Source organism: Bubalus kerabau, unplaced genomic scaffold (assembly GCF_029407905.1).
Source record: "Bubalus kerabau isolate K-KA32 ecotype Philippines breed swamp buffalo unplaced genomic scaffold, PCC_UOA_SB_1v2 scaffold_78, whole genome shotgun sequence".
NCBI lineage: Eukaryota > Metazoa > Chordata > Mammalia > Artiodactyla > Bovidae > Bubalus > Bubalus kerabau.
Genome location: NW_026577932.1, coordinates 849045 through 868607, shown reverse-complemented (window position 1 = coordinate 868607; position 19563 = coordinate 849045). Strand labels below are relative to the sequence as shown.

The following is a 19563-nucleotide window of genomic DNA, read 5'->3' as shown; positions in this document are numbered from 1 at the left end:
TTTTTTTTTTTTTTTTCCCGATTGCATGAAAAGACCTCAGCCTCAGTCCTCACAAGCCCTAGGAGCCCGGGAGCCAGGCCGGGCAGGCTGGAGGCAAGGCCCCGCCACGTCCTTGTGTGTGTGTGTGTGTGTGTGTGTGTCTGTGTGTGTGGTGGGAGGTGGGGAGAGGCTTGAATGGTAACCGGTAGAAAAGGGCAAAATCTATTCTGCTGATTCACAATTATGGAGACCGTGTAAGTGTCTTTTTTTTTTTTTATTGCTGTGCTCGAATAATGGTGCAGTCACCGTCGTTTTAAATCATTGACGTTTTACAGCAATATTCGGCAACGTCATTTTGAGGCCGCCTTTTGGAATGGAGGATCAGCCCCTTAAAAAAAAAAAGAAGTCACCTCGCCTCCCCTCCCCACACGGTCAGGAACAACAAACGGCTCAGTGTCCCAGAAAGGAGCAAGCGAGGTTACAGTGCAAAATGCTGAGTGTCCTGGGCTCTTTAGGGCAAAAAACCAAACCAAAAAACCCTCGTTAGGCACTAAAGGGAGGGGCCGGCTTCCTTGAAAATATTCGCCAAAGCAGACATCCAAGGTGCTGGGGTGCGTGTGCAGCGCGCGCGTGTTTGTTTCAGCGAATTCAGGTCACGGCTGGTGGGCAGTTGTCACCAACCCGGAGGGGCGAAAGCAACCTGGGGCCTTGGGTTCACCAGGTCTGGGCCGAGTCAGCAAACAGCTTTGCATATGTCCTAGGTTCTGCAGCCTGCGGCTGGAGGTGGGGGTAGGGACGGGCGAGAAGGCCCCAGGGCCCCGGTTCCACCACCACGCTCCCCGCTAAACCCCGGCCTGGAGCCCCCCCACCCTAGCTCCTGGCGTCCACCCCAGTACGTCTTGAGTTTCTTTTTCCCCAAGCGCCTTCCCTGCTAGGGGTTTTTGCAAAGGTGGAGGCTTCACTGGAGCCCCCACTTTTGGGGGGAAGGGGAAGAGACCGCGCGGGGGGGGGGCGGAATGGCCTCTCGGCCGGCGACTTGGAGGGGGCTGGCACCCTCAGGCAGGTTCGGGTAGGGGGGTTCATCTTTGAGCTGGGGGAGGGTAACACAGCACTGGTCCTGTCTCCCTGCCCGGAGACCACGGGGGTGGCGACCCGGTTCCTTTCCCCTCCTGGATAATGGGTTTGGGACTGGGTGGGGGGGTACGTCCGAATTTTCTGATGCGCAGCCCACCCCCACCCCCCGATGGAGGCTTCGGGGTTGGGACAAGGTTCGCAGAGAGGAGGGAAGAGGCCCGGGTTCCCCTCACCCACCCCAGGCGTGGCGGGGAGGCGGGAGCTGGGGGAGGGGGGGTGAGGGACAGGGTAGGGTCGGAGGGTCCCCCTCCGCGGGGGAGGGGCTGGATTGGGAAGCAGGTCTCCCGCCCCCCCAGAGGCCATGGGGGAGGGGCCCGGGCTCTTACCGCCTGCACCGTGGGGGAAGGGCAGGCCGGGATGTGTGGGGGAGGGGGCAGGCTGGAGGCCGTGGGGGAGGGGTGCTGGCCTGGGACGCGGCCCCTTTGGGCGTGGGGGAGGGTTTGGGGGTGGGGAGGGGGGGACGCGGGTTGGGGGAGGTTGCAGGGGACCCGGGCTCCCCTCCCCCGGCGGTGGGGGAGGGGGCGGGCTGGAGGGTCCTGGGGGAGGGGCTGGCCTGGGACGAGGCCTCTTTGGGGGTGGGTGAGGGCGGTGGGAAGGACCAGGGTGGGGGAGGGTGCAGGGGCGCCGGGGTCCCCTTTCCCTGCGGCGGGGTCGGGCGCAGGCTGGGGGCCGTGGGGGTGGGCGATGGGGAGGCCCCGGGTCGGGGAACGCGCAGGGGCCCCGGGCGGTGGGGGAGGGCGCAGGCTGGGGGCTGTGGAGGGTGATGGGAGGAGGGCGATGGGGGGGGTCCCGGGTCGGGGAGCGCGCTGGGGTCCCGGGCTCCCCTCCCCCGGCGGCGGCGGCGGCGGCGGCGGGGGCGGGCGCAGGCTGGGGGCGGCGCCCAGGGCCGTCCTCCCGGCCGGGGTCGGCGTTCCGGCGGCCGCTCCCCAGCGGAGGTCACTGGCCGCGCCGGTCCCTCCCGCGTCCCGCCCTCTCCCGCCGCCGCCGTTTTCGCCCCCTCCCCGCCCTCCCCGTCCTCCGCACTCGGGAGCGAGGAGCCGCCCGCGCCCCCGCCCCGCCGCCGCCGCCGCCGCAGCGCCCTCGCCGCCATTCGGCACCCGAAACTTTCCAGCGCCCGCGCGTCTAGGGGACTCGGCGGCGGCGGGGGACGCGGGCGCGGGGCGGGGGTGGCCCGGGGGGGGCGGCGCGCGGCGGCTCCGGGCGCCGGGCCCTCGGCTGCCGCGGCGCGGCCCGGGCTCGGCGGCGGCGGCGGCGGCGGCGGCCGGCGGGGCGCAGGCTTGGAGCGGCGGCGCCGGACACAAGTTGCGCGGCTCAGGGCGAGGTAAGTGTGCGCGCGGGGCTCGGCCCGGGCCGGGCGCGCTGCGGAAACTTCTCTCGCTCAGGGTAGGGGTGAGGCCCGGGCCCGGCTCATTCCCGCCCTCCGAGGGGATCAGGCCGGCCGTCTGGCCGCCCGCCCGGGGACCCCCGTCTCTGGTAGGGGGACGGGGGTGCGGTGGAGGGGGGAGGCCCAGCTTCCCCAAGTGTCCCCCGGGGCTCGGGCTGGGGTGTTGCGCGCGCTCCCTGCAGGCTGAACAATACCCCGATGGGGCCGCTCCCCCAAAGTGGTGCCGGCGCGTCGGGGGTTGGAGCGGCGGGTGGAGACTGGAGCGGGGGGTTAAGGGGAGGCTTCTTTGTTTTGGGGAGGGGGAGGTGATCGGTAAGTTTTGGCGAGGAGGGTGGGGGTAGGGAGCGCTCCGTTGGTCCCTCCCGGTGCCGCTTTTGTCTTCCGGGCCCGGGGCTGGCCGGGCGAACCTGCGCGGCCGCGGGGACCCCCTCTCATGGGGGAGGGGGGTCCCATTCATCGCCTCCCCCGGGGGGGCGCGGGCCGGGACCCCGGGGGGCCCGCCGCGGCGGCGCGCGCAGGGCGCAGAGTGGCGGGCGAGGCGGCGCGGGCCCGCGGCGGTTCAGTTTCTGCGGCGCGGAAACTGTCAGGAAGTGGGGAGCTACCCCCAACTTGCGCCCCCACCCTCCCAGCCCGGCCCGTAGCGAGGAAAACAGGGTGGGGACCACTTGGGTGGGTGGGTGGGTGGGGGTGGGCGTCCCTGGGCGATCTACAGAGCGCGCCCGGGGGGGGGGGGCGGCTGTAGACCTGTTGCGCCCGGTCTAGGGGGAGGGGTGCCCCGAGATCCGCGTGCCAGGCGGTGCTTCCTTCTCCCCACCCCCTACCCCGCCACCCTCCCGAGGGGACCTCGCCTACTGCGGTGGGGGTGGCCAGTGCTCGGAATGGAGTGGGGCGCGCCATCGTTTGGTCGGGGGCCACCGGAGGTCGCCGGGGATTGTGACACTTGGGGGTCGCTAGAGGGCCTCCCCCCCCCCCCCCCCCCCCACTCCCCGGGCGCTGGGACTTCACGTGCGTTGACCGTGCGCGGCAAGGCCCGCGACCGGGATCGTTTTAAGGCACGGCTTGGCCTTCCTCCAAGTCCACTGCAAATTCCACGAAGTTAAAAAGTCCGAGGTGTGTTGTTGTTGATTTTTTCCCCCTCCTGTCGCCGATGTTGTAGCGTGGAACCGCCAAGGAAATAGAAATCCGTCTCCTCTATTCCTTTTGCCGCGGTTTGGGTTCTTGCTTGGCTTTATCACATACGGCTTGAGCCGACTTCTTGAACGTTTTTCTATCCAGACGCGCCGCCTGAGCCCCTGGGTTAACCTGGAAGGCGAGGGGCGGGACTCCAGCCTGGGTGGGGGAGCGAGGGGGTGGTGATGGCGGGGGACGCTCTGGTTAAGTCCAGCCTAATCGGTGGCCTCGGGGGTAGCAGATGGTGGAAGGTCTTCTGGGAAGTTTAGTCATTCCTAGAAAAGACGCGATCGGGTGGGGTGGGGGAGATGGTGAGTATGGAAACCATTTATACTTGAAGACGCTTTTCACGTGAAAGGGATGTTCAGATATCTCAGATGTACTGCAGATTGCTTGGAAAACCACCCAGCTGGATAACGAATCCGGAAATGAAAGCTGGAAGTCCCATCCCTTGACCCAGGTCTTAAAATGGCCCCTGAAGGATCATTCCGTGTGAAGTTCCTTAAGTGAACACACACCTGTGGAACAGCCCGTGAAGACTCCAAGGTGTTTTTTATTTGGTGCTGTGCAAAGCAAGGGGGTTGGCTCTGCTTTTATTCCAGGGCTTAGTCACTCCAGGTATTATCAGCACCACCCCCCCATCATTGAAATTTCACTCCTGGAGCCTGAGTCTCGCCCTTCCTGCAAGTTGGGGTGTTTTAGTTAAAGTGCCTGCAGTCAACCCCCTTTGAACCAGAGGAGCCTCAGTGTTCTCACTGGTGACGACTTCCTGAATGTACCTGGGTGGGAGCTTTGTAGGTTTCAGTGCTAGGCGGCCAAAGACGGGTATAGAGCTCGAGTGCAGCTGCGTGGGGACATGTAAAACTGCTTTTGCTGGAACAGCAACCTTTGTCCCCGTCTGGCCTGAACTAGTCAAACAGCCCACCCTGACGTCCTGCTCCGCCATTGACCTTGAAGTCCTGGCAGCTTTCCGAGCGTCATTTGCTATATGTGCAAAAATAAAAACGGGAACCGAGATCACGGTAGTCATTGGATGGTGCAGGGGCACAGAGAAGGAACCGTTATGTGTAAGTTTTTTTGAAAACGTCGAGTTCGCCTGTAAATTTTCACTGTTGCTCCGGCGCAGATAGATTCATCGTCCTTTGGTTACTCAAATGCTACGCGCTGAGGATTTTACAGGCACTTAACGCCCTGTGTGCAGCAATTATTATTTCCATTCAGCTGCAGAAGACACTGACTTTGCTCATCCATGGTGGAGGGAAGATTGATTCTGGAAACGCAGATCTGAAGCTTGGTGTTATTTTGTCTTCCTTTGTTGACATGGGGTGAATGTTCCCATTTGGAGACAAACTTGTTCAATTACAGAGACACACCCTTTTTGTCCCCCACACAGAATCTTACATTGAACTCTCTCTCTATATATAAACCCTAGATTTCTCAACAGAAATCATGAAAGGTCAATCACAGTGGCAGCATTGTTTTGCTCATAGCTGAATTATCTGGGGTGGTAACCACTGCCCACCTGGGCATATTTAGATTCCAGTTGATTAAAATTCATTTAATAGTGGTGTTGTTACTAAAATGCCCAGTACTGTTGTTTCAGGGTTCTGTCCATAATTCAGATACTCAATAGATGTGTTTAACTGGGGGTCACCATATTGCAACAATACAGAACTTGAAGAAAGTCCAGTTTGGGAGCGGTGCTCTGTAGTTGGGCTTCCTTGGTGGCTCAGTGGTAAAGAATCCGCGTGGAATGCAGGAGACTGGAGTTCCATCCCTGAGTTGGGAATATCCCCTGGGGGAGGAAATGGCAACCCACTCCAGTATTCTTGCCTGGAGAATCGCGTGGTCAGAGGAGCCTTGCAGGCTACAGTCCACGGGGTCGCAAGGAGTTGGACATGACTGAAGTGATTTAACACACACACACTCTATATTTACTACAGGTAAGGATCTGTAAAGAAAACAGTAAAGAGTTAGCCTGCTCCTTGTGGAAGGAGGGGAGAGGCTGTAAGAGTTTTAGACAGTTTACTGGTTAGTCAGTTCAGTTGCTCAGTCGTGTCCGACTCTTTGCGACCCCATAAACCGCAGCACGCCAGGCCTCTCTGTCCATCACCAACTCCCGAAGTTCACCCAAACCCATGTACATCGAGTCGGTGATGCCATCCAACCATCTCAACTTCTGTAGTCCCCTTCTCCTGGCCTCAATCTTTCCCAGCATCAGGGTCTTTTCCAATGAGTCAGTTCTCCGCATCAGGTGGCCAAAGTAGACCTTAAAAAACATTGCAGCTAGCGCGTCACCTGGAAAAGTGATTTCAGTGAGATCGACAGCTGCGGTTTTAAGGTTGAGGTGGCGTGGATCATTTCTGAATTAGAAAACCGGGACTCCAAGCTGGAGTTTTCGTGAGGATTCAACTTTGGAAAAAGGATGTGCATCTGTTTCCCTTTCTAGAAAAAAGCCAGTCCCCACGTTGCTGGCCCGAGTCTGTTGTGGCCAACATCCCTTGGGGTCTCAAGGTGGTAACAGTGTGGCCCCATGTAGCTGATTGAGAGAACATATCTGATACGCCCCCTCTTCTCCCCCACCTCAAGCCAAGTTTATGTTCTAAGTTTTAATGGCCTGAGGGCAAAATCTTCTGTATCAAGAAGGCCGACAAGGAATCCTCCCTACAGATGGGACCTCACAACGGTCAGCATGTTTTTAACAAGTGGCTGAATGGTGCCCGTTTCCTGTACACCGGTCTCTGCACAGGATGTTAAATTCCTTAGTTGATGTGTTCTTTGCATAATCTTTTGCCTTTTTTTTTTTTTAATAGCCACGGATTAGAAATTACATTTGTAAATCAGGAGGGGGGCGGGGAAACCCAGTTTTGCTTCTGGGAGAGGGTGACTTCCCAGATGGCCCCTTTGTGCCGTTTGTCTTTAGTCTTGCTTTCATCTCAAGAGCTGTCAGCCTTTGAGACACGTCAAATCTTTGGTGACTTTGGGATAGTCAGGATTATTTCGCTTGCAGAGTGGCGAAATGGGTTTCAGCAGGGGGAAGCCAGACCCAGAGAAGGCATCTCCCCTAGGTCCTGAGCATCAGGAATTCACAGCCTCCCTCAGTGACATATTGGGAAGGAGGGCTCCTCATGCCAACTCTGGGGATGCCCCCTCGCCTAGCTCTTGTCCAGGAGCATTGCCAGGTCTGACCGGCGCCAGGGACCAGCCCGATTGCACTGCCCTGTGAAATGAGGCCCCCCAGGTGTGGTCTCTCCACACCTCCCCGTTGCCTCCTGTTTCTCCTTTAGAAAAGTACGTGACCTGCAGTAATAAGCTGTTCCTCTTTCAGCACCTGAGACACTTAAAAAATAGTGTTCAATCGGGAGGCAAGACTCAAGTCTTTTTGTAAACATGCTTAAGTTGAAAAGATGATAAACCTTTTTTTTTTCCCATAACTATTTTTAGCATGAAGGAAGTAACTGGACACCAGTTGTCCCCTCGGGGCTGGTCTTCTGTGGCCCTCTCCCCCCATCCATCCTTCCCATGGGGCTGGACCAAACGGATGGGCCTGGCCACACCACCAGTCAAACCAAAAGAAAAGCTGGATGTGTGAGGGGAGAGACGGACAGAGTCCACTTGTTTTTTTAAAGGGAAAGGGAGAAAGCAAGTTTAAAACCTTGGGGCGGGGGGTGGCGGGAAATGCAGGTGGTCACGAATGTGCTCCCCAGAAACTTGATCCAGGGTGGTTGTAAGCTCGCAGAAGGGATGGCCTCCTGCAAGCCCTCTTGTGTGTGATCGTCGCCATCAAATATTTCTGGGGAATCTTCTGCCAGACGGAAGGATGCAGGTGTGAAGTGGAAGCCATTGAAAACAATTTACTTGGAGCAAACATACACTTGGAAACAGAGGGGAGATTATTTCTGTCTTAACATCGAAAGTTGGGTACCACTTCCATGGGTCTGGTTAGCTCTTGGTGGGCGGAAAGGAGCCATGAAGCATTGGCTCGCAGGTTGAAGACAAAGAGAAACAGAGGGAAGACTATTTCCATCTTCCGCAGGAAGTTGGGTACCACTTCCATGGGTCTGGTTTGCTCTTGGTGGGCGGAAAGGAGCCATGAAGCATTGGCTCACAGGTTGAAGACAAAGAGAAGCAGAGGGAAGACTATTTCTATCTTCCGCAGGAAGTTGGGTACCACTTCCGTGGGTCTGGTTAGCTCTTGGTGGGTGGAAAGGAGCCATGAAGCTTTGGCTCGCAGGTTGTAGAGAAACAGAAGTTTTAGCAGGTGAAGGGAGAGGAGATGGTTGCATATGGAAACAGTGTCTTCAGCATTTGAACGCAGGAAGCTCATCTTCCACTCGTAGTCCTCAGTTCAGGCACTTTCGTCCCTTACAGTGTTTGGCAGCGTATGGAGACATCTGTGGTGGTCATGTGTCGGGGGGTGAGGGGACAGTGGTCTCCCTGGTGGGCCCACGGATGTTGAGTCCCCTCTCACGGTGCTCCATGGTACAGAGCCACCCCCAAAGAAGGACCCAGCGCTGTGAGTCCTGAGTCCTGTTTTGGTCCGGGGGCCAATGGGCTGGCGGGACAAGGTAGGCATCAGGTGCTGTGGTCCTCACAGGCCGTTTTAGGATGCTTTAGAAGGAAGGGAAGACAAGGGAACAGGAGGAGGTGGCCAGCTGGATGGCCTTTGGGGACCACAGAAACTGGAGGGGCTCAGGGGGCTAGGATGTGTTTACCCCCAGTTCAGCCCCGGCTCTGTCTTCAACCCCAGGCTTTTCAGAGCCCTCGAGGCTTTGCACCCCTGCGCTGGGCTCCTTCCTGTGGGTTTTGCTGATGTCACTGCAGATTTGCCCAGGTCTCACTCTCAGTCAGCTTCTGGGGACTTCGGGCATTTATTGGGGCCGGGGGGAACCTAGCACCTGTTTGCTGATTTCAGACCCTCACAGGGCCCAGGGCCGTGTGGGTTAACCTGGACTGCGGGGGGAGGCTGACCTCCACCGCTGGGGGTGCTCCGGAGGGCAGGGGGATGGGGTCCCCTACTTGCGGGATTCAGGCTGGGTCCCCTCCTGTGACTAGTGGATTAGTGGACAAGGGCTGGGGAGCTGCAGGGCTGTGGACCTGCAGTGGGTGGGTGGGGGTCACCCCTGGCACCCAGAGTCTGGTCCCTGTGTGCACTGGGGTCCCCCGGAGCCAGCCTGAAGCATCTTCCTCTGGGAGCCCCAGGGGAGCGCCAGGTACACCCAGGTTGGGGAGCTTGTGAGGTCCTGGGGGTCCTGGGGGTCCTGGGGGTCTTGGGGGTCTTGGGGCAGGGCTCTGAAGAAAATCGGGTTTGAGGCCAGCTCACCATGCACTGATGTCGCCTTTGGGCATATCAGTGACCTCCCCTGGCCTTAGTTTTCTCATGGCGAGAGAGAGAGAGACAGAGAGAAAATCAGATTTATTTCTCAGGCTTGTTGTGTTAAAGGACAGGGTTATCATCGTGCTTGGAGCCCGGTGTGCTTATGTCTTATTCTCTGAAGTTGGGAGTGCTTGGGGATGCATCCAATAATAACAAGAGTACTATGTCTTTCTTGGTTCCGGTGGTCTCCAGCAATTGCCTGCTTGCTTTCCTTGTCTTTTTCTCTCCTCTTGAGTTAAATTTCAGGGCTGGCATATGCTCGTGCACACACACACACAGATACATGCTATATATAGACACATATATACTCTGTGTGTGTTTCCCAGATTTACTATATGATGGAGTTTGAATTTCTGCCTGCTGAAATGTCTGTAACCAGCACCAGAATCAGGGTGAAAAGTGAAAGGGAAGTTGCTCAGTTGTGTCGGACTCTCTGCGACCCCATGGACTGCAGCACACCAGGCCTCCCTGTCCAACATCAACTCCCGGAGATTACTCAGACTCGTGTCCATCGAGTTGGTGATGCCATCCAACCATCTCATCTTCTGTCGTCCCCTTTTCCTCCCGCCTTCAATCATTCTTTCCCAACATCAGGGTCTTTTCACATGAGTCAGTTCTTCGCACAAGGTGGTCAAAGTATTGGAATTTCAGCTTCAACATCAGTCCTTCCAATGAACACTCAGGACTGATCTCCTTTAGGATGGACTGGTTGGATCTCCTTGCAGTCCAAGGGACTCGCAAGAGTCTTCTCCTACATCACAGTTCAAAAGTATCAATTCTTCGGCGCTCAGCCTTCTTCACAGTCCAACTCTCACATCCATACATGACCACAGGAAAAACCATAACCTTGACTAGACGGACCTTTGTGGGCAAAGTAATGTCTCTGCTCTTGAATATGCTATCTAGGTTGGTCATAACTTTCCTTCCAAGGAGTACATCATGCTAAATTCCGGGCTGGATAAAACACAAAGTGAAATAAAGATTGCCAGAGAAATATCAATAACCTCACGTGACACCACCTTTATGGCAGAAAGCAAAGAGGAAGTGAAGACCCTCTTGATGAAAGTGAAAGAGGATATTGAAAAAGCTGGTTTAAAACTCAGCCTTCAGAAAACTAGGATCATGGCATCACTTCATGGCAAATAGATTGGGAAACAGTAGAAACAGTGGCAGACTTTATTTTTTGGGCTCCAAAATCATTGCAGATGGTGACTGCACCATGATATTAGAAGATGCTTGTTCCTTGGAAGAAAAGCTCTGACCAACCTAGACAGAGTATTAAAAAGCAGAGACATTACTTTGTTGACAAACGTTCATCTAGTCAAAGCTGTGGTTTTCCCAGTAATCATGTATGGATGTGAGAGTTGGACCATAAAGAGAGCTGAGTGCCTAAGAATTGATGCCTTTGAACTGTGGTGTTGGAGAAGACTCTTGAGAGTCCCTTGGACTGCAAGGAGATCCAACCAGTCCATCCTAAAGGAGATCAGTCCTGAATATTCATCAGAAGTACTGATGCTGAAGCTGAAACTGCAATACCTTGGCTACCTCATGTGAAGAGCTGACTCCTTGGAAAACATCCTGATGCTGGGAAGGATTGAAGGTGGGAGGAGAAGGGGATGACAGAGGATGAGATGGTTGGATGGCCTCACTGACTCGATGGACACGAGTTTGAGCAAGCTCCAGGAGTTGGTGATGGACAGGGAGGCGTGGCGTGCTGCAGTCGATGGGATCGCAAAGAGTCAGATGGATGTGACTGAGCTAGTTAACTGAACACTTGGGCCTGCGTGTTTTCTGAGAATCATTCTGCACCGTGCATATCATCAAAAGCAAGGGAAAACCACACTTAGAGCTTCTTAATACTTGGAAGAGATCATAGTGAAAAAACGTTAGGTGTCTTGTGGTCTTCGTTGACTAAGATTTAGTCTCTTCCTATGCCGGGCAGTCCTTGCTGCGAGGTCAGTTGAGGTGGGACATTTTTTGGGGGGCCGCGTTCAGACTTTCTCCAGCAGTCCCGAGGAGAGACATTGAATAGGTCCTGTATATTCGTAGCTCATGTCTTGAGTTTCAAAAACTGGACTTGCCTTTTCGAGGCAGTGGTTTTTCCCAGTGGGTTAATACCGGGGCCATAAGGCAGGCTAAAAATACCCACTTGTGCTGGCATCCGCTTGTCGTAGCAATAAAATCCCTACAGCTGTGTTTCTCTGTGGTTGCTGACCTACATTCTACTTTGGGTCTTCATTTCACTGTCTGTGATCAAGTGAGACATGGCGTGTTCTCTTAGGACAAGCCTTCGCCTGACGTTTTGGCCAGGTGAGTCCTGCCTTGGGCTCGTGTTGAAGTCATTGACCCTGTGTGTGTCCTCACGTGTAGCGTTGAAGGCGTTAAGGAGCTAGCCGTGAAGCCTCTCCCACATCTCGTGTGTGCAGATGCTAATATGGAAAAGGAAGCCTGCTTCACTGTTGACGATAGCTTTTTTTTTTTTTTTTTTTAATTGATTGCAGTTTTTTTGGCTGTGATGGGTCTTTGTTGCTTCGTGCGGGCTTTCTCTTGTTCCGGCGAGCAGGGTCTAATCTTCACGGCAGTGCTTAAGTTTCTTGTTGCGGTGGCGTCTCTTGTGGCAGAGTATGGGCTCTATGGTGCTTGGGGCTCAGCACTTGTAGCTCAGGGGCTCAGCACTTTGTAGTCCTCAGGCTTAGTTGCACTGTGGCCTGGGGGATCTTCCCTGGCCAGAGATCGAACCCGTTTCCCTTCCATCGCAAGGCAGATTCTTAACCATTGGTCCACCAGGGAAGCTCCTGTCTTTTTTTTTTTTTTTTTAAACACTGTAGGTTAAGGTTTCAGTTCAGTTCAGTTCCTCAGTCGTGTCCGACTCTTTGCGACCCCATGGACTGCAGCACGCCAGGCCTCCCTGTCCATCACCTACTCCCGGAGTGCACCCAAACCCATGTCTGTTGAGTCGGTGATGCCATCCAACCATCTCACCCTCTGTCGTCCCCTTCTCCTGCCCTCAATCTTTTCCAGCATCAGGGTCTTTTCCAATGAGTCAGTTCTTCCCATCGGGTGGCCGGAGTATTGGAGCTTAATCATCAGTCCTTCCAATGAATATTCAGGACTGATTTCCTTTAGGATGGACTGGTTGGATCTCCTTGCAGTCCAAGGGACTCTCAAGAGTCTTCTCCAACACCACAGTTCAAAAGCATCAATTCTTCGGCACTCAGCTTTCTTTATGGTTCAACCCTCACATCCATACATGACTGCTGGAAAAATCATAGCTTTGACTAGATGGACCTTTGTTGGCAAAGTGATGTCTCTGCTTTTTAACATGCTGTCTAGGTTGGTCATAGGAGCAAGTGTCTTTTAATTTCATGGCTGCAGTCACCATCTGCAGTGATGTTTGAGCCCGCGAAAACAAAGTCTGTCACTGCTTCCATTGTTTCCCCATCTATTTGCCATGAAGTGATGGGACTGGATGCCATGATCTTTGTGTTTTGAACGTTGAGTTTACGGTGGTTTAAATCAACTAGCAGTTTGGGAGAACTGTGTGTCATGCTTTGTCATGTTTTGCATGATTGAAATAGGCAGTCCTCAACATTGCTAAGTCAGTTGCTTACTTAGAAAAAAAAAAAAAAAAAGCCCTGTAGCATTTCAGAGGACACGTTGGGCTGTGAGTTGCCTCCAAATAATTCTTAGGCGTGTTGTTGTCTTCTAATCTGGCGAGACCCTGTGAAAGACGCAGAAATGATGCTCAGGACGAAATTCACAGTGTTTATTCTTGTGAAGAGTGTCTCTTGCCTGGAATTCCTGTCATTTATTCCTGTCGTGGTGTGTGTAGCTGGAATGCTAAAAAGGAAGCATGAGAGATCTCTTTATTTACTTCTCTTGAGCCCAAAGATGACCCCGAATAGCCATCCCCTGCTGCTGCTGCTGCTAAGTCGCTTCAGTCGTGTCCGACTCTGTGCGACCCCATAGACGGCAGCCCACCAGGCTCCCCGTCCCTGGGATTCTCCAGGCAAGAACACTGGAGTGGGTTGCCATTTCCTTCTCCAATGCATGAAAGTGAAAAGTGAAAGTGAAGTCGCTCAGTTGTATCCGACTCTTCGCAACCCCATGGACTGCAGCCTACCAGGCTCCTCCGCCCATGGGATTTTCCAGGCAAGAGTACTGGAGTGGGGTGCCATTGTCTTCTCCAAGCTATCCCCTAGCACTTTGCTTTCTGGAACAATTGCCACCAACCTGCCCCATCCATCCCGCCCCCCACCCTCGGTTCCCCGCCGCCCCGCACCTCGTCCACCAACGTGATCAGCCTCCCTGTTTTTCTCCAAGACGTTGAAGACTTTTGTGACCCAGAGAGTCTGCCTCGTCCATGTTGGAGCAATCCATGTACAGAGACGGCCGTTCTTATCTTGGAGAGCTGGACTCGTAACTGTTACAGACTTGCCCCTTGTCATCCGGCTCTAAGGTGTCTGTGAACATCCATTATCCACTTTGCAATCATTTCTGTTAGTTTAAACTTTCTGGGAGATGGAAATGTGGGCAAAAGAAGTTTGTGTGATGCCATATTGTTTCTTAAATCAGGAATAGCAAATACTTTGATATGGGAAAGACCTGGTAAGTTATGATGGAGAACTGGAGAAAATCCTGTGTCACTGAGCAGAGATTTTTGTTTCTGGTGTGTCATGAGTGATTCTTCAGTTCAGTGGCTCAGTTGTGTCTGACTCTTTGCAACCCCATGGGCTGCAGCATGCCAGGGTTCCCTGTCCATCACCAACTCCTGGAGCTTGCTCAAACTCATGTCCATCAAGTCAGTGATGGCCATCCAACCATCTCATCTTCTTTCGTTCCCTTCTGCCCTCAATCTTTCCCAGCATTAGGGTCTTTTCCAATGAGTCAGCCCTTCGCATCAGGTGGCCAAAGTATTGGACTTAGCCAGGTCAACTCTGCCTTTCCAGGTACCCTTGTTATTTTAACATGCGTCTGAAGATGAGAACCGGGAAAGTAGCGTCTGCTTCATGTCTGTAGTGCTGGTTATGCAAACGTAATTCTCAGCATCTATAAAGTTAGCCAGGTGGTTGCCGAGTTTTATGTTGAATTTCAGAAAAGCAAGTGAGCAGAGAATTGATTCACTTAGGAGACAGGTTCAAGTTGGGTCCTTGCCGAGGTGGTTTTTCCAAACAGAATCTTATTGGGCATTTTAATCCCTTGAAACTTAACTGCCAACTCAGTGTTGGTTAAAGACTCAGGTATTCACGGTTATCAACGTCAGAACCACGGTTGCTCGTTTCTGACAGTTGCAGGTCATTCTTGGGAGACATGCTTTGGTTTAGCTCCTAATGTGATCATGGAAAAAGTAATTGTTAGGTTTGTGTTCCTAAGACGCACGATAATTCTGTGCCAATTTCAACAGTTTCCAGGGATCTGAAGTGTAATTCTTCAAAAAGCTTTGCCAGGAGAGAGAGTGGTGGAGGGGCACCCGGCCCAGAAGTTGGTGACAATGAGAATTAATGATGTCGCATGTCCAGGGCGTGACAAGAGATGGTTGTAGACCGGCTGAGAACAAGTGGAGGAGTTTATGGAAATGGAACTCGCCTGTTAAATTTCATGGGCCTCTGACTAGGTTTCCTTGAAACCCAGAGTCTCCACATTTAGTTGGGGCCGAGGGGGACACAGATGCCTTGTTTCCGCTTTTAATTCCCTAAGTGGACTCCTGAGAAGTGAATTTCATCTCTGGTAGGTGCTCCGTGAGATTTACTGGAGTGCAGGAAGAAACTTAAGTTGTCTGTTTTTTTTTTTTCTTTTTTTAATAGTTACAAAATGTCTGTGGTCTGTGAAAAATGCGTACAATGTTAGTTGAGTCTTATCTCTAGTTAATACTTAACAGGAGTTGGGGTTAATGCTTCAGTGGTTTTCACTGAGCGGTGTATGGTGAAAAAGTGTCTTAGAGATCCCTGGTGAGGTCCTTAGAGGTGATGAAGGAAAGAAACTGAAGTCCCTGAGTAAAGGGGGGCACAGATGTATTCTGTGTGTGTGCGTGCGTGTGTACACACAAGCGTTGCAGTTGCATGGGGAAACGTTGCAATCGTGCTATGCTTTTTAAAGCATTTCTTAATGCCGTGGTGTTTTCATAATCACTTAATTCTGTCTGTAAATCGGCTGCTCTCATTGACGGATGCCCTCGGGGCTCCCAAGAACCAGCCCTTTTTTTTTTTTTTTTTTTTTGTGGAAGACGTGATTTCAACTGCACAAGATGTGAGATAGCGCTGGAACAGGCTTGTGATACAAGCCTTTGTGTGCCTTCAGTCTGGCTGTTTATATTGTATTTTTTTCTTTTTTTTCCCAAAAGACATATTTCATCCATCGTGGTTGTTTTTATATATATATATATATATATATATATTTTTTTTTTTTTTTTTTTTTTTTTTGCATATCACTTGAGAGGTTTTTTAATAGAGAAAAGTGTCATTATGGTTGATGCTTGTTGGGAGCGTTGCAGAGAGTAAATAAATAACAGAAGTTATATTCACAACCCAGACCACGCTGTGGGCTGCCGAGGTGAGACCTGGGACTCACCTTCACACTTCAGGTCTTTGCCTGAGCTTCAGGTCGTTTGCGGAGAACGGCTGAAGCTTCGGTTTGCAGGCACGGAATGCCGACCGCAAGTAGTTCCTGGGTTTCCACAGCAGCCGTTGTGTTTGTTTAGCTTGAAGTGACTGAGGTGTCAGCTTCGGGTTTTGTGTGTGAGTTGTGGTGTTTGAGTCTTGTGTCTCTTTTTGTGACTCCTGAGTTTGCAGTGTAGCTTTTGTGAGTCCAGGAAATCAGAGAACCAGCCCTGTGCACACAAGACGCCTGCAGCTGACGACGCTCTTGTTCTATACGATTCAGGCTCATCAGGATCCACTCAAGACATTCATTTGTGCTTGGGTAAACCGATCAAACCAGTCCATACTAAAGGAAATCAACGGAATATTCAATGGATATTCAATGGAAGGACTGACGCTGAAGCTCCAATACTTTGGCTACCAAAGAGCTGACTCATTGGGAAAGACCCTGGTGCTGGGAAAGGTTGAAGGCGAGAGGAGAAGGGGACGACAGAGGACGAGATGGCTGGATGGCATCACCGACTCCATGGACATAAGTTTGAGTAAACTCCAGGAGTTGGTGATGGACAGGGAGGCCTGTCGTGCTGCGGTCCATGGGGTCACAAAGAGTCGGACACGACTGAGCAACTGCACAACAACAAAACTGATCCATTTAATCTGCTAATAAAGAAAACAGAAGATAGTTTCTTTTATGGTAATATTCAGAAGACACCGACTATAAAGACAGAGAAGAAACAGGAAGTAGATTTTTTTTGTCCTTTTTTTTTTTTTAATTGAACCTTGTATCTTGCAGGATCTTAACCCCCCTAACCAGGAATAGAATGCAGGCCCTTGGCACTGAAAGCTTGGAATCTCAGCCAGTAGATCTCCGGGGAAATCCCGGGAAGTAGAATTTTTGATATCTATATTATGCCCCTTTGTCTCTGCTCTCCAGAGATCAGTGCTTGAAGCTCCTGTAACAAATGTGATTTGATGAAAGTCTTTGGGAATGTACTCTTGTCTGCCCCGTCCCTGATCATCTAAGAGGCGAGAGATATTTACACAAAGTATTTTGCTTTTAACTGGATGCCTTAAGCCTTGCCTGCGTCCTGACCCTCCCCCAGGAGGGGTCTTAGTTTCAGCAGGAGGGGTCTTTGTTGTAATCCCCAGACACTCGAGCTGTGGCACACGGGTTTTGTTGCTCCACAGGGTGTGGGAGCTTACTTCCCTGACCAGGGATTGAACCCCTTGTCCCCTGCATTGGAAGGTGGATTCTCAACCACTGGACAGTCAGGGAAGTCCTGGCGACGCAACGGCTTGTTGCAGACCGGTCAGCTCAGCACCGATAAATCGCTTTGGCTTTGGACAGGAATTGATTTTCTGTTTTTGTTGTTGATAACTCTCTAATAATTATTTGTTTGGTTATTTGTGAGCCAAATCACGCTAAATAATATTCAGAGATGTATCGGAGAATAACCATATCCTGAGATTGCTCGAAGAAACGGGTACAAAAGTTGTTTTTATTTCCTAAATGTGTGCCGCAGGTATCCAAGAAGTGCAGAGATCTGTGCACATGTGCTCGTCTCTAAGCCATGTCCGACTCTTTGCGATCCCATGGACCATAGCCTGCCATGCTCCTCTGTCCATGCAATTTTCCAGGCAAGAATACTGGAGTGGGTTGCCATGCTCTCCTCCAGGGCATCTTCCCCACCCAGGAATTGAACCTGAGTTTCCTGCATTGGCAGACAGAGTGTTTATAACACTGCGCCACCAGGGAAGCCCAGGATCGATCTATGTATACTCCCGGGGCATTACAGTCACCGGTGTGGGAAGCAGGAATATAGAGAAATAGAAGGGACAAATGGTAAGAGCCAGCAGTATGTGGAATATCTAGATAATGCTAACCTTTGAGGGAAGATGTAAACACATCTGTAGTGTTGTGAATTACCATCCACGAAATTTCTATCAAGGAAGGCTGTTACTTCTAGGGACGCTTGGGTTATGAAAATGAACTATTTTCATTTTCCCACAGAAACAAAAATCCATTGCAGTTCAAATAATTGTATGTGAAGCTTTATGATTGGAAATCTGAATTTAGCAACATTATATAACCCCGGTTAATTACATTAGTATATTCAAACTAAATATTTATAGAATAAGATTAGCTCATGGAAGTGTTTCTTTTTTTCTCCGTACAGCTCGTATCCACCCAATCGTTAATAGGTTCTAATTGCCTTGTGTTTTTTTTCTTTTTGATCATCCTGTATGTGTTTTCAGAGAAGTTAGTTGAATAAAACCAGAGACGGTCTGTTTTCACGACTTCCCAGTTCATATTTAAACCTGAAATGGTCCACAGAAGCAGCTGTCCCTCGTGAAGTTTAATTTCGTCAGTTCCTGGCCCAAGAGAAGAGGTCAGCTTGGGTCCCTTTTGTCTGGGTGGCGTTTGCTTTAAGGGAAGTTTTGGGTTTGATTCATTGTTTGCTGTCTACAAGTAAATGTTCAACCTCCTTGAATTTCCTGTGGTGTTTGCTTTTCCATTGAATGTTCTATATTTGGACCGCAAATGTGTGTTTTCTGTATGGGTCTCTGATGGCCCAGATGTTCGTCAGAGTGAAATTTCTCTCTGTACACACTGCTGGCGTCGGGCACTTCACTTGTTGGGTCGTCCCTAGAACTGAGTTGGGCACATTGTAGATTCAGGTTGGGCTTGTCATTGCCTCTGCGGGCTTTGTTCACGCTTGCCATCGGTGTTTGCTTTGCCTCTGGGTGACTGTCGATGGCTGCTTGCGCTGATTCAGTTAACGCAGAGCTCTAAATCCCATTTAAGACCACATTGGTTTTCTGCAGCAGTGTTGTTGAGGGGACTCATAACTTTGCTGTTCGGTCACTCAGTCGTGTCCACCTCTTTGCGACCCCGTGGACTTCAGCACGCCAGGCTGAGTTCACTCAAACTCAGGTCCATCGAGTCGGTGATGCCATCCAACCATCTCGTCCTCTGTCACCTCCTTCTCCTCTTGCCTTCTGTCTTTCCCATCAATCGGGGTCTTTTCCAGTGAGTCATTGGACTGAGAACTGTTGCTTTTTTGCACAGTCATCTCCCTGCGTTTGGTCAGAACCCCAAGTCTTCCCACCTGGCGCCCTAGTCCTTTCCATAAACCACCTCGGGTCACAGTTACTGACCTCTGCTCGTGCGTTTCAGAATCTTGACGGTGGATTCAGTCAGTGCGCAGGATTCCAGGCTTGTTAAGTCAACTCACCTCCTTAGGATGGTTCATTTTTTTTTTTTAAGTCTGCAATGTCTCGTAATCATTGGCTAATATCCTCTGGGTTGTTTCTTCTTCCTTCTCCTTCTCTGTCTTTTTTATTATTTTTAAAAAATATGACAGCTGTATTGAGCTAGAACTCACCTACCATGCGAGTGTCTCATTCATTCAAAGTGTATAACTCACTGCTTTCCTGGTATTTTTATGAAGTTATGCAGCCATCACCGCTGTTTGAGTTCAAGAGCATTTTTGTCACTCCAGAGAAAACCCCACGTGCGTGAAACGTCTGTCCGTCCCCCCCTCTCCACCCAGTCCCTGGCAGCCACCAGGTGTGGTCTCTGTCTCTGTGCATCGGCCTGTTCTGGAAACTTCCTATCAGGGGGATCATGCAGTACGCAGCCTTTGCTACCTAGCCTTTTTCACTTGGCGTCATGTATCAGCGTCTTGTCCCAGCTTCTTGGTGAGCCTTTCGTGGCGTCTCTGGGTGATGGAGCGGGGCTTGGGGGTGGCGGCGGGGAATTCGGGTGGACACAGCATTGTAGGGCTGGGTCAGCGGCTCCTCCGGCCCTTCTCGGATGATGCTGAGATGCAAACTGCTTCAGCAGTGACAAATGTTTACAAAACCCTTTCCAGGTCAGCTTCCACTCCGGCGGAAACCATAACCTGCTTTCTCTTTCTCTT

At 52.0% G+C, this 19563-nt stretch overlaps 1 protein-coding gene across 6 annotated transcripts in view; it reads left to right on the top strand.

Annotated features, from left to right (window-relative positions):
• Positions 1-2090: 2090 nt before the first annotated feature.
• LOC129641155 (F-box-like/WD repeat-containing protein TBL1X) overlaps positions 2091-19563 on the top strand; it is a 245089-nt gene continuing 227616 nt past the window's right edge. For 4 of the 6 annotated variants that reach the window (XM_055565937.1, XM_055565938.1, XM_055565935.1 and 1 more), the window contains exon 1: positions 2091-2434. The gene's annotated coding sequence lies outside the window, so the exon portion shown is untranslated. The remainder of the gene's footprint in view (positions 2435-19563) is intronic. The other 2 variants (XM_055565940.1, XM_055565939.1) reach the window with 1 other exon arrangement.